Genomic DNA, 14,513 nt, shown 5'->3' on the forward strand with positions numbered 1-14,513 from the left:
GTTGGAATGAAGTGGTTCTGCCTTTTCTTTAGTATTTTGGTCTTCTCCAATAATGAAGGACAAGAACCAAATCAACCAAACCAATTATCCATTCACATTTTTCCATCTACCTCAAGCAAAGATCCTATCACTGCCTTACTCTTCCTCTAGCCCTCCAGATAGTTGGGGGGATTTTTTAAGTCTGTTTTGTTGTCTCTAAGCAGCTTGAGAATCTCTACCAGGAGGCAATGAAAATGTTCAAAGTGAGCTAAAAGGAGTGATATTATCCAATTGTGATAGAGTAGCATGAACTCTGGATGAGGGGAGGCAAATCTAAGCTGGAATCTGTTTCATCACTAATCAGTCATTATGCCAGATGCTATGCTAGATCTCAGCCGGGGTCTATAAAAGTAAAGCAGTATCTACCCTCAAGAAGTTTAGCCAGGGTCACAGAGAAGAAAATATGAGCTTTATATCAAAGAAATACATAGTCATTTGAAGGTGAGACTTGGGACACAGTAAATGTCTCCTGAAAGAGGAGGAATTCTCAGCTAAAATTCTACCTTCAACAATTCCTGATCTCCCTTAATGCTATATAGACATGTGTGTATATATGGGGTTGGGGGGGGGGGGAGGCAGAAATCTATCCCAGTCATCCCGAGAATGAGTGAAACTGGGGATCCCTAGAGGTAGAGGGGAGGAGGGAGAACATTACAGTTCTGGAAGACAACCCATAGGAATGGAATGGATGGAATGTCTGTCTGTATAGGGTCTAAGTAGAGCTATAAAGCAAAGATGAATAATGTGCAAATTGAAAACAATACCATTTGCAACACCAACCTAACAGTTATCATGAGAAAAGTGTTTTAAAACTCAACCAATATAAATGTATTGTCTGTCATCAGACTTGCTGGGAGACCAATCTAGGGTGTTCCAAAAGTCTTAGGGTAAAAACTGCACTAAAGGGATATCATGCATTTTGAGATTGTATCCAGAGGCAAATAATGAGGCCAAATGAATCAGAATATCAAAGATTTAGAGTTGGAAGGAATTTGAGGTGTCACCTAGTCTAGACAAGTCAACAAGCATCCAGGTACTAGGGATAACAAAAATATCCCCCAAAATGCCCCCTGAGTTCAAAGAAACAACATATAAATAAGATATCTCCAATTTTATACCCTCCAATCCTCTTATTTTACAAATAAGGAACTAAATCCCACAGATTAAGTGATTTGAGCAAGGTCACATAGAGACCAAAGTCACAAAGTAACAAGGCAAGAATGGAAATCCACTGGTCCTTCCACTGTCCCATGGTAGCTATCTTTCAAAATTAAAGACCATCCAAGCTGGAAGGGAACCCTTGAGGTCCTCTAGTCTAATCCCTCTGCTTTCTAGATGTGGAGACTGACTCAGATAATTTACTCACATTCACACAGGTAGCATGTAGCAGAATAAGGTTTGGAATCCAGGTCCCCCAGTCGCAATGCCCAGCTCTCTTCCATTTCTCCCTATTGACTTGCTCACATCCTAGGGTCTTCCAATCAGCCAAAGTTTCACACTTGTCCTTCATTATTGAAGACCAAAATACTAAAGAAAAGGCAGAACCACTCCATTCCAACTTTATTTCTGTTTTCTCTATTACAGATGATAATCTTCAGACTGGAAAGGATTCGATAAATTTATATTTATTATATTATATTATACTATATTATATTTATTATATTATGTATTAATTTATTAGTTATATTAATTATATTATGTTATGCTATGTTGTATGTTATATGTTGTTGTTATATTATGTTATGTTGTTTTGTTATATTATATTATGTTATGTTATATTGTATATTATATCATATTATTCGTCTTTGGATGACTATCGTACCATACCAGGCTCTGCCTCACCCCCCCAGGCTTGGATTTGTCCTGGCCAAGCCCAGAATGCTTGTCTCATCTAAAATCCTACCTTCACCAACCAGTCATTCCTGATTTCCTGTAGTGCTCTTTCTCTCTTCTGTCTCTCTGTCTCTGTCTCTCTCTCTCTCTCTCCACACACACACACACACACACACACACTATGTGTGTTTATGTATGTATGTATAGATAGGTGATAGATATCTAGATAGATAAGATAGATGCATGGATAGATGGATGGATGTAGATATAAAGACATAGATATATGTCTATATGTAAATAGGAATGTAAATGCATGTGTGTGTGTATGTGTATGAAGTTGAAGGGCAGATGTCTACCCCGAGCATGTGAAGACTTCCCCTAGAATAGGTGGATGAGAAAAATTTGTTCCAACAGCCAGGAAGCAGTTGCTGTGGAAACCTTAGAGCTCGATGAGCCATCAGAGATCCATCTCAGTCACCTTTCCCTCTGTCTTGCCACTAGACCCTAATGTCTGTTAGAGTAAGACTGACACCTGCGCCTCAGTTAAACCATCGCTCCTCTTCCAAAGGAAGACTGAACAGGGTGTTGTGTCTATACGCGCGTGTTTGTACGGTGTTTGTACATGGTTGTTTGCATCTGCGTGTTTGTACGGTGTTTGTACATGGTTGTTTGCATCTGCGTGTTTGTACGGTGTTTGTACATGGTTGTTTGCATCTGCGTGTTTGTACGGTGTTTGTACATGGTTGTTTGCATCTTGTCTCTCGGACTGAGCATCCCAAGAGTAAAAGCTGTCTTTTGCTCTTTTTTTTTCTTTTTCTTTTCGGCGTCTCCGGTGCTCAGGACAGGGCCGGGCCCGTAGAAGGTGATGACCTAAGGTGACTGGCGCCGTGGCCGGCGTCCGCTTCCCGGGGGTGGTGGTCGGTGGCTAACGCCCCAGGTGTTCTGAGGGTTCTAGGGTCCTCTCCGCACAGCCCCCTCCCATCCTTCTCCCGCACACGTAGGAGGGAGCTGGGGTCCCATCTCCGGGCGGGCCCGAGGGCTCCCGGGCGGGAGCCGGTGCCTCCCTGGAAGGCGGCGGCGGCCGCCGCTAATTAGCGTCCCCGGGGGCCGGGGGCCGGGGGCCGGCGGCGGGCGAGGCGCAGGCGGCCCGCGGGGGCCGGGCCGGCTGCGCCGCCCTTTGTGTCTGCGGGCGCTGTTAACAATGTAGCGCTCTGGTTAAGTCGCGCTCTAAGACTGCACTGGAGTGTTAGTAATCGGGCCGCGGCGGCCTCGCCTTCACGCTCTTCACTTTCCCCGCTAATCTTCCTGTGCGAGCTGGAACAATGCAGCACCAAATGAGAAGGAAATGTCAGGTTATGTTTCGGAGCCAGCCTCCTGCCCACCCTCCATCTGTGCTGATGTCAGGGCTTATTGGAACATATGCTGCCTGTTGCTCACTGACCATCTGTTCGCCGAGCTGATGAAGTGTTCCCGTTGCCGTGGCAACAGAACCCTTGATGGCCGCTGGCTCCGAAAACATTCTCCGCTCGGGTTTCACTTTTATCTGTGCTCTGGAATGGCAGCTCCGGGGTGGGGCGGGCTGGGCCGGGCCGGGCTCCTCCTTCTCCCTCCCGGCCCCAAAACACCCATAAAAACGCACGAGGGCCCACAACGCACAAAGACACCCCGCGCCCCACAATCCACGCGTGACACCCGCGACGCCCCAAACACACACACAACCGCACACGCCCCCTTCCTCCGGGCCTGGCCCCTTCCTCACCAGGGCTGAAGCTCAGGAGTGGGGGGATACGTGGGGGGGGGGGTGCTACTGTCCGCCTGGCGCCCGGCGCGTGACTCCAGGATGAAACCTTTCCAAAACTGCGGGCCGGCTCCTCGGATCTGAGGGCGCTCGGCCCTTCCGAGGGAGCTCCAAGCCCAGATGACCAACTGGCCAAGAGGCGGGCTCCGCGGCGTGGCGGATGGAACATCTGTCCACTCCTGATGCTTTTTTGGAGAGCCAGTTCGATGGGAACAAATAGGCTATTATTAACTATTAACGGGAGCTGTTGCATTGACTGTAATCCTGGGAAAACCCTTTGCTCTAAGGCACCATAAGGTCCCCTGGATATGTTTGCAGCTGGGAGGTGTGCGGCACCATTCCCAAAGGCCCAAGGAGTTCATTCTAGTATCTTTAACTGGAGGGCAGAGAGCTCTTGAGAGAAGCTCAGGCCCAGCCCAGGGTCATATTAGGAAGCAATGAGCTACCAGCCCTCCCATGGGGGACTGGCAACGCTGCTGGCACGGTGCCCTGAGCTGATCACCGAGACAAGCACATAGTAGGCACTTAAGACATTTTCGGTGTCTGACTCAGTAACTTTGAAAAAAGGCAGAAGCCTCTGTCCCCACCCGTCATAGGAACAGGATTTCTAGACACAAGGATGGAGTAAAATGTAACTCATCACTCTCTCTGTCTCTGTGTCTCTGTTTCTATCTCTTTCTGTTTCTGTCTCTCTCTTCTCTTTTTCTCTTTCTCTATTTCTGTCTCTTTCTGACTTCTGTCTCTCTGTTTCCTTGTGGCTCTGCATCTGTGTCTTTCTGTTTCTGTCTTTCCTTCTGTATCTCTGCCTGTCTTTCTTTACCTCTGTCTGTCTCCATCTCTCCCTGTGTGTCTGTCTCTGTCTGTTTCTGAGTCTCTGTCTCTTTATCTGTGTCTCTTTCCCTTCTCTTCTTTGTTTTCAAACTGGGAAGTGGTATTCAGAAATCTTCGGTTCTATTATTCCACGAATTCCATCCAGTTATAGAGTTAGGGAAGAATTTATTTCACCTCCCTGTTCTCTAGTTTAGGAAAGTAATCATAGTTTCTTTTCTTATAACTGGGTATAGAAATAGCTTTTCAAAACTTCTAGATAGTAAATTGATGGGTCTTAAAGAATTTGCCATCATTTCTGATAGCCTTATTGTGGTATCTAGAAGGAAGGCAGATTTAGGGTTCAAATCTCATCTCTGTCACTAACTACCTGTGTAGTTGAGCCCTTAATCTCACAAGAATCCTTTCTCTTCTCTCTGAAACTGAGGAAGAGAAAGGAAGAGACTGTCCCTTCAAATCAATGATCTCTTCAGGCAGAGCATTGCATTAGGTCTTATGTGCTTCAGTGATAGCAAAAACTACAAAACATCTGGGAATACTTCAATGTGCCAAAGGCTTAATTTTTGCATTTTGAAAGGGCAAAGCATATTTTTATTACACTTGACAAGGAAAAAATGCATCTGGTTATCTGGCCTCATTTGCTAAAATAGGCTAAATTACCAAGGCCTTCTGCAAAGTCAGAACCAGATACTGAAAGCTAATTGTGGGATCTGTTCAGATAATCATCCTAACCTCTGTCGGGCCCTTCCTTCTTCAAGCCAAAGCCTCATGGATGTCAGGGAAAAGGGAGGAGTTTTGCTTGCAGAAGTGTGAGTAATACAGAGTACATGGGGTGCATATAATCTAATTTAACAAATTCGTTGGAAAGCAAATGTCCCTGAAAGACAGCCACAGAAGAAAATGACAAGCTGGCCTCTTTCAATAGACTCAGTTCACCTCATTTGCCAAAACACACGATGTCTCCTTTAAGTCTTTTCCAAATTTGCCTTGCCCAGCACAGAAAAGATGGCCCTCTTAGCCCAACTCTCTGTGTCTGCAAGGAATAGAGAGAGCATCCCTTTGTCTGCTAGTGGGCAGGCAGCAAGAACCCTGTGTATTAGACTAAATCTGCGTAAGGAGTTAATTCCTAGAATTAAATGAAAATGCCACAGACACCCTAGGCAAGAAATGAAGAAATTACATCTGTGCATACATACAAATATGAACAGTATTGCTCTGATCCTGAATGGGCTTTGTTTGGTTTAAGAGAACACTGGCACAATTGCCCCCCTAAATATGGCAGCTCTCCAGTCATTATTTTCTCAATATCCCTTTTCAAAATGTGTAAATGGATTCTTATTGCCCCTCTGGCTACAGCACACATGACCACCAGTCCATCCTTTCAGCTGTATCCTTGTTTCTTTTCTATTACTGCGTCAACCATTGACTCCTGCCTAGACAGACTGGTTTGCCTCTCTCCAGACTGCCTCTAACTCTTTCTGAAACTCACCCCATCTTCTGTGGAAAGACCTGGTTCTCTCTAATACAGGCTTACTTCATTCCCATCCTTCAAAAACCAAACTCCCAGGGATGGCTTCTCCAAGAACCCAAACCTCCCACAGAAGATTTCACTGGACCTTTGGACCTCCTCATTGTGTGGTGTTAGTTTCCCCTTTCAAATATATATATGTATGTATATATATTTGGTCAGATAGTGTAGCTATTGCCTCTGCATCTACCTTATTTGACCTCAAATAGAAGCTCTGTAAGGCTAGGGACCACGCCTTTTATTGTATTATATTGTTCTGTCCTCTTCTCCACCCACTGCAACTTGTCTAGCTGTTTTACTGCATCAATCTCAGTGGCAACTTTTATGAACAAATGAGAGAATAATTATGTTCTTAAAACTTGTGAACTATAGCAAGCAACCCAAATGTAGTCACTTGTATTACAGTCAAATGTGATTTTCTTCTGGTAGAGTCTCGTTTTTAGTGGCCACTCTTAATTAATGCAGTTAATGGAAAACATTTGCTATATTAAACTGTCTGGACTAATAAATAAAATAAAAAAAATAAAGAAATAAGATGGTTTCTTATAAAATTGATGCAAAAGAAGTATTGGCATTTACCTAAATGTTCCCAAAGGATACAAAACTAACTGAAAATTCATTTTTATATTCAAAAATGACAAATTTTGTTTTAGAATATAAATTTTGTGGTTTCCTTAAAGGTTGGGGTTTTTTTTTGAAGGAATGAGTGTATTAAATTAAGAATGGTACTTAAAATATTTTATTGTTTTAGAGGAAATTATGTTATTTCAGTGGATTTAGATGAAAAAAACATTTATTAAGTGTTTACTTTTGAAAGTCTCCAGATTAGGTAATAAGGGTATATTGAACTCAGTATAGATTTAAATTCGTGTATTGTTTTTTAGGTTTTTGCCAGGCAAATGGGATTAAGTGGCTTGTCCAAGGCCACACAGCTAGGTAATTATTAAGTGTCTGAGGCCAGATTTGAACTCAGGTATTCCTGACTCCAGGCCATTGCTCCATCCACTGCACTACCTACCCGCCCCTAAAATTTTCTTATTCTAATAAGCATATTTTAAATCTCAGTCAAAAGCAGAAATTCTAAACAATTACTGGCTACTGTTTTATTGGATTTCTTAGAATCTCACCTTTCCCTTCCACCTTAAACCCTTACTGTTTTTCCTTGACTACCAATTTTAGGGACATTTTAGAAGATCCATCTTTTGACCTTTAAGTGCCAAAAAGAAAAAGTGATATCTGTAAAGTGGATGCCAGGACAAGAATCCTGGCTGTTGCTGAGGTGGAGGAAACACGGGCAATGCTGGGGTTCACCTGTTGGCATTCTTTCTGCTGGGAAACTCCCACACTTCCCCTAGATTTCCTCTACCTTTTAGTGCCTTGAGGAAATGATCCTCCTGGGCAAAAGGAGATAGTGTAAAAGAGGAACACTCCTCCTCTAATCTTAGCAATATGATTTTATATGCTATAAGGGGAGGAAAGGGGAAGAAGATAAAAGCAATGTAATCAACAGAAAATCCCTTTTCATTGTTAAATAGGACCTGGGGTCAGTGCTTTACTGGAATTCACAAATTCATCCATTTGAAATACTAGGAATCACTGTGAAGCTCGGAGACCTGTGTTCTCCCTTTCCCTTCTCTCTGGGTGGTCTTTTGCCTCTTGGACCTATACTCACAGTCTCAGAAGTAACATACTGCCATGGGGAAATCTAAGTGAGTCTTAGTTTTAGGGTTCTGCTTGGAAGAGTTGAAAGACCATTCATAAAACTAACTATGACTCAGCCTCTAAGGAGGTCTAGAATTGCAGGGTCTTATTGTGAAAAACAAAACTGCTCAAGCCATCCCTTCATGCATACTCTGATCTCAACAACATAGCCATAGACAGTGGGAGGGAGCCAGTTTATGAAAAGAGAGTAACTTACAAAATACCACCAGCAGAGATGGGTAGTAAAATAGAACATAGTTTTGTTTTGTTGCTTTGTTTCTCAAATAAATGGAAAGATGATGTCTCTTCAACCACTTGCTTCCAAAGGAGAGTGGACAATTCAACATCAATTGGTCTTTTCTTCCAACTGGGCTCAGTCCATTCTACTTTCTGAGGTTACTGCAAGGGGAGCCTAATTGTTTTCCCTTCTATTAAATTGTCTTCCTGCTTCTCAGTGAGGTCTCATCAAATTGCTCATAGTACAGCTCCAGATTTTCCCTTGCCCATCTCATTCATCTGTGGAACCTTATAGATGGCACCACACAATCATTTAACAAACACTTGTTAAGTCCCCACTACAGGTACTATGCTGGTGAACTATGGCAATCAGCTCCAATGTATTAATTAAACCACATCCTAATATGGTTTAATTCTCTTCTTTTGACAGTTTTTCTTAATGAGCACATGATTAATGTAGTTAATGAAGACATAAAATTACACCCGAAAATGCTTTTGCCTTCAAGGAGTTAGTATTCTAAAAGATGAGTTGGGAGATGGGGCAGGCCAAGAAACATTTAAATCTGCAATAAAATCTTGAGATTTAGAACTGGAAGGAACTGTAGGAATCATCTAGCCCAACTTTGCTTTATAGATGAGGGAATTATAATCCAAAGGAGCTCAGGGGAGCCAGTTATTAAATTTTCAGTATGAGCATTTTAAACATTGTAAATCAGGGTTTGATTTATTAGTTTTGCTAATTGTCTAAACTTCAGAAAGTGAAAAAATGTTAATAATGCAAATAAAATTTCAAAGTATGTTGAGTGAATGTAACTTAAAAGTATGATATATATAAAGTGAATATATTATATAAATAATAATATATTATTCATGTATATGTGTAATAAAACTTGTAAATGTGTTACTTATAAAAATGAGTAATAATATATAATAAAATTAAAAGTGTGTTTAGTATATATACAAAGTAGTATATATAAAGTGAATGAGTACATATATAAATAAAATTTTAGTGTATTGAGTATAGATAAAGATATAGCATCTATATATAATATATGGAGCAGATATATATTCAACATACTTTTAAAGTATGTGTATATAATCCTTGTCTGTCTCTCTGTCTCTCTCTCTCTGTCTCTTCCTATCTGTCTGTCTGTCTCCCTCCTTTCTCTCTTTCTCTTTTGAGATTAATTACCTTGCTCCCAATGGGAGAGCAACTTCATTTTGCATTATCTAGTATATATTCTCTTATGTATATTTTCTCTGAATTTGTTTTGCCATAAAATTGGATAAATGACTTCTTTGATAATTGCCGTGTGTTCATTACAAAACCAGTATTTGGTGAAAAGGGAGTTGAACTTTGGATATAAAACCTGGGCACTTGCATCCCCCCAATAATAAATAATAATCAAAAGTTAGCTTGAAACTGAAAATCATATCTCTTAGACTAATTATAATTAAGGGAGCAGATAGAATTCTAGCCTAGTACTCCCTTTTCTCTGAGGAGAGCCAAGAATCCTCCAACCTCAACCTCCTCTACCCTTCCTGATAGGAAATAAAGTCTCCCTTGGAGAAGGGGGGAGGGGAGAAGAGGCTAACATGTCTATTTTGCTTCCTTTTGAGCCACACAATGACACCCCCATGCTACCTGCAAGTGAGAGCCCTCTCTCCATACATTTGTGTCTATCTGGTAGATACCAGTTAAACATTTACTAATACATTGTTGGTAGCAAGCAATAACTATTCTTCTGCCTAGAGAGAGACAAAGAGAGAAACAGATAAAAAGATACAGGAGAGAAAGAGAGAGACAGAGAGAGACACAGAGAGAGAGACACAGAGAGACAGAGACAGAGACAGAGAGAGACAAAGAGACAGAGAGAGACAGAGAGAGAGAGAGACAGAGAGACAGAGACAGAGACAGAGAGAGAGAGACAGAGAAAGAGAGAGACAGAGAGACAGAGACAGAGAGAGACAGAGACAGACAGAGAGACAGAGAAAGAGAGAGACAGAGAGATAGAGACAGAGACAGAGAGAGACAGAGAGACAGAGAGAGAGATGGAGAAACAGAGAAAAAGACAAAAAGTTATATAGACGAGTAGATACACTAGACAGATGCAGACAGAAGGATGGATGGATGAATGGATGGATGGATGGAAGGAAGGATGGATGGATGGATGGATGGATGGATGGATGGATGGATGGATGGACGGGTGGATGGATGGATGGGTGGATGGATGGATGGATGGACGGTGGATGGATGGATGGACGATGGATGGATGGATGGATGGATGGTGGATGGATGGATGGACGGTGGATGGATGGATGGTTGGATGGATGGATGGATAAATGGAGAATTTATTAAGTGCAACTATGTTCCAAGCACTATAGAACAAAACTCTGATTCATTTTTTAAATGTCAGCAAACTGAGCACTTCAGCCCTGAAGCTTGGCTTTCCTGTTTTCTCCCAGATACAGATAATCCTGGGTTGGAACCCACCCACCAAGCCTTCCAAAGAGTACAGAAAGGAAGAGCTTTGAGCTAATCCAAATCCCTGCTTCAGTGGTGAATTGCCATAGCTGGGGACATGCTAGGGATATTTTCCCACCTGTTTGGATTCCTGCCATGATCAACGCTGCCACCTGATCACTCGAGGCAGCATTTTCCCAAATGGCATGCCATAGGCAACCACAGGAGCACAGCTGTGGCCCTACTTGGCATGGGTGGGCTCTCCACCTACACAGTATGTATGGTTTACTATTGGAGTGGAAAACCTGCTCACAGATATTGCCCATCCCCTTGGAAACAGTTACATTCTGCATGGTTACCCAGTTCAGAAATGGCATTGTAGGGCAGCTGCAGGAGAAAGGGAAACTCCCCTCCCCCACAACCAAGTGACCTGGGGTAAGCAGCCTAATGATGGTGGGAAACCAAACAGGTGGACGCTTTCCTGTTGTAAGGTGGTTGTGGAACCCCAGGCATTTGAGTCAAATAATGGTTCTGAGAGCAAAGACTTTACAGACACAAATGGTTTCAAAATAATAAACCATCTCTGTCCACAAAAGACTTCTCTGTCCTTCTGCCCACCTCCAACCCTACACACACACACACACACACACACACACACAGCACAGGTCAAAAAATGATGAACATACACCAAAATTTTTATGGCAGTCCTTTTGGTAGTAGCAAAAAACTGGAAACAAAGTAAGTTGCCCATTGACTTGGGATAGGCTAAACAAAATATGGCACACAGAAATGTACTGGATTATTGCCATGCTGTAAGAAATAATGAATAGAGAAAATCCCAAAAAAGGTTTCTGTAAAAAGATATAAAATAAAGTGTGCAAAACCAGGAAAACAACATACAAAATGACTATAACAATGTAAGGAGAAAGAACAACAAAACAATCAAAACTCCAAGAAATTATAATACCCAATCTTTACTTGAAGGAAAAGATGTGAGAAGTTGCTTCTTCCTATTCCTTTGAAGAAGCAGAGGTTCATGGAGGTGAAATATGACATATAATGTTAGACTTTTTTATGTTTGCTTTGGTTTTACAAAGCTTTTTTTCTTTTTTTTTTGGTCTTTCTTGTGAAAAGATGACATTTTGAAGGGAGGGACATAGTAGGCGATTTAAAAGCAAAAGATTTCAGTAAAAATATATTTTAAAAAATAATAAAAAGTAATAGCAAAGCATAATTGAACCTGATGGGTGGTTCTGAATACAGCAGAGCTGATAGAGCTCTTGACCACCCAGAAGATGTTACACAATGGAGGCTGTCATGTCAGAAAATAAGTTGTTTTTTTTTTAAATTTTTTGGTAAAAGAGAAAAAAGACATCACCACAGACCATATTAGCCAAAACCTCAAAGCAAGTCTTTTGTTTGTGTTTTTGTGACCTGAATTCTAAACGGCTGTAGGCCTGGGGGAATTACAGCTAACTGAATGAAAATTTATACAGATTGGTACATAGGAGAAACTAATAAATCCTGGTCATTCTAGTTCATTGTTCAATTTCCTACTTTCAAGTTGCCCTAATTCATTAATGTTGACACTTCAATGCAATTTAACTCATTTCTAAAACCACTTGGAAAAGCACCCACTATGTTTTAGGTGCTAGAGATATGGGAAGAAAAGTAAAGAAAAGCCATAATCTTTTTCTTCAAGGGGTTTGCAATGGTATAGAGGAGATAAGATGTATATACTGGAAACAATTAAGGAAGCAATGACAGTAGAGTAAAAGGATTGCTGGTTCTGGATTCCGGGTTCTGAGTTCAAATTCCACCCGTTATTCTTACTACTTGTGTCATCAAGCTCTATAAAATGAGATTGGACTGGGTGGCCTTGCAGGTTCTGAAACTATGGAACAATGCTGAAAATAGGATCTTGAGCACTTGGACACAAAGTGAACTCCAATTACTGCAAAAGACAGGTTCAGACACTGTTATGAATTTAAGAGGGAGAATTCCAAGTAGGCTCAGGGAAGCCTTCATGGAAGAAATGGCATTTTAAGTAGGGCCTTGAAGAAAGGTAAGGATTTCTAAGAGGTGGAAATAGTGAGGAACCTGTTCCTGACATGGACGACAGAGGCTCTAAAATAAGGGAAAGCCAGATGAGAGCAGGACTAGTCCAATGATACAATTATTGTCTACAGTGGGAGCATGGTGAAGGAGGTGAGGAGAGAAAAGGATGGAAAGGTATTGAACACTAAGATAATGAAGTCCAGTCAAATTATTTTCTATATTCATTTTCTACTGTGGAGTCATTGAAAATAATCCATTTTTTCTTCTTTGGTAGGGAATTCCTGAAAATTCCCTTCCCAAATTCCAAAGAAACCCCTTTCTAAGCTACAGATTTTTTTATGTCAATGAACCATCTCAGTCCACAAAAGCCTTCCCTGTCCACCCCCACCCCACTACACACACACACACACACACACATACACACACACACACGTCAAAAAGTGATGGTGAACATACATCAAAATGTTTACAGAAAGTCTTGAAGTCTTTTTGGACTGTCCACTGAAAGCCTGATAAAGCCTATAGACTCCTTTCCAGAATAATATTTTTATTTAGATTTTTAAAATAAAATAATTTTTATTTTGAAATTTTAAATTAATTAATTTTGAAATTAATCAAAGGAAATGCTAAATATCAGAAATTAATGGGGGGGGAAAGGTGCAACATTTTTACCCCCACCACAGTTCATGCACCCCCTAAAATCTACCCCTGGACCTGTCAGAGGTTAGAGCACTGGTCTTGGAGTCAGGAGGAGCTGGGTTCAAATCCAACCTCAGACACTTGACACTTATCTGCTGTGTGATTGTAGGCAAGTCACTTAACCCAATTATGTCACATCCAAGGTCATCTCTAGTCATCCTGATGCATATCTGGCCACTGGATTCAGATGACTTTGGAGGAGAAAGTGAAGCTGGTGACTTAGCACAGCCCTCCCTCACTCAAATCCAGTCCATGTGATTGTCATGGCATCACCTCTCTTCTATCATGATCTTCTTTGAGAAAGAAGGATAAACATCATCATCATCATTAGCCAGCTTCATTTTCTAAATGATCCCATCAGTCTGATTACCCAAGATTCAGCAGCACTCACCAGCAGCAGCCGGGGCAGTAGCACAGAAATGGCCCTAATAGCACTCCAACAGTTGAAATTCCTGAGCTCAGAGAGGCCTATGATTCTTTTCAATATTATCTTTCAGTTAAACATGTCACCTTCAAAAAATGCCTTACCTTTGGCCACACTGTGGAAAGCAGGGAATAGAAAGAGGAATTATATTACCCCTTTCCCTAAAGATAATTTAGTGAAAAGACAAAGTCTCTGTATATGTGTGGGCATGTGTGTGTGTTTTTTGAGTAGTATCATTTGGCTTATGTAACTGTGTTTCTCAAAAAAAATAGGCAAAAGAAGAATCAGACCAAACAACTTTCTTCTAGAAATATTGCTTTTCTGATAGATAGGAGATGGCTATTTTTAGTCATATTAATTCAAGAAAGTAAATATTTATTAAGCATTCACCATATACAAGACTGTAGCACTTGATACCTGGACCTCCCAGTCCCAATATACACAGACAGATACAGATGCCCACATACAAGTACACAAACTGAGTGGGCACAGATGCAACCTTGCATTTCTGAAGGGTATATCAGTGTCAGTGAGACCAATAATTCACTAGAGTGTTAATTTCTGTAAGGTATTGTTATTACTATTACAATTTAAGAAGCATCATAAGAATTTGTCACTTAGAGGTCACCTGACTGATGACACTACATGCTAAGCCACATTCATCACATCATATTTTTATTTTTTCAATTACATGCAAAGGTAATTTTCAACATTCATCCTTTTGCAAGCTTTTGAGTTCCACATTGCCCTGCCATTCACCTTTCCCTCAACCCTCCTCCTTGCAGTGAACAATCATTTATATAAGTTTATATTTAAAATTGTGTTTAGTATATTTCCATATTAGTCATGTGATAAAAGAGGAATTAGAACCCCCGAAGAAAAAAGGGACAAAGAAAGAAAAACA

General features: G+C 41.1%; 1 long non-coding RNA gene across 2 annotated transcripts in view; it reads right to left on the bottom strand.

Moving 5' to 3' along the window:
• The window catches only part of LOC141490001 (uncharacterized), a 35,231-nt gene extending 33,596 nt beyond the window's left edge, over positions 1-1,635 (bottom strand). For both annotated transcript variants that reach the window (XR_012469048.1, XR_012469049.1), the window contains exon 1: positions 1,406-1,635. This is a non-coding gene — a long non-coding RNA (uncharacterized LOC141490001). The remainder of the gene's footprint in view (positions 1-1,405) is intronic.
• Positions 1,636-14,513: the final 12,878 nt, after the last annotated feature.

This window comes from Macrotis lagotis, chromosome 5 (genome assembly GCF_037893015.1).
Source record: "Macrotis lagotis isolate mMagLag1 chromosome 5, bilby.v1.9.chrom.fasta, whole genome shotgun sequence".
Taxonomy (NCBI): domain Eukaryota; kingdom Metazoa; phylum Chordata; class Mammalia; order Peramelemorphia; family Peramelidae; genus Macrotis; species Macrotis lagotis.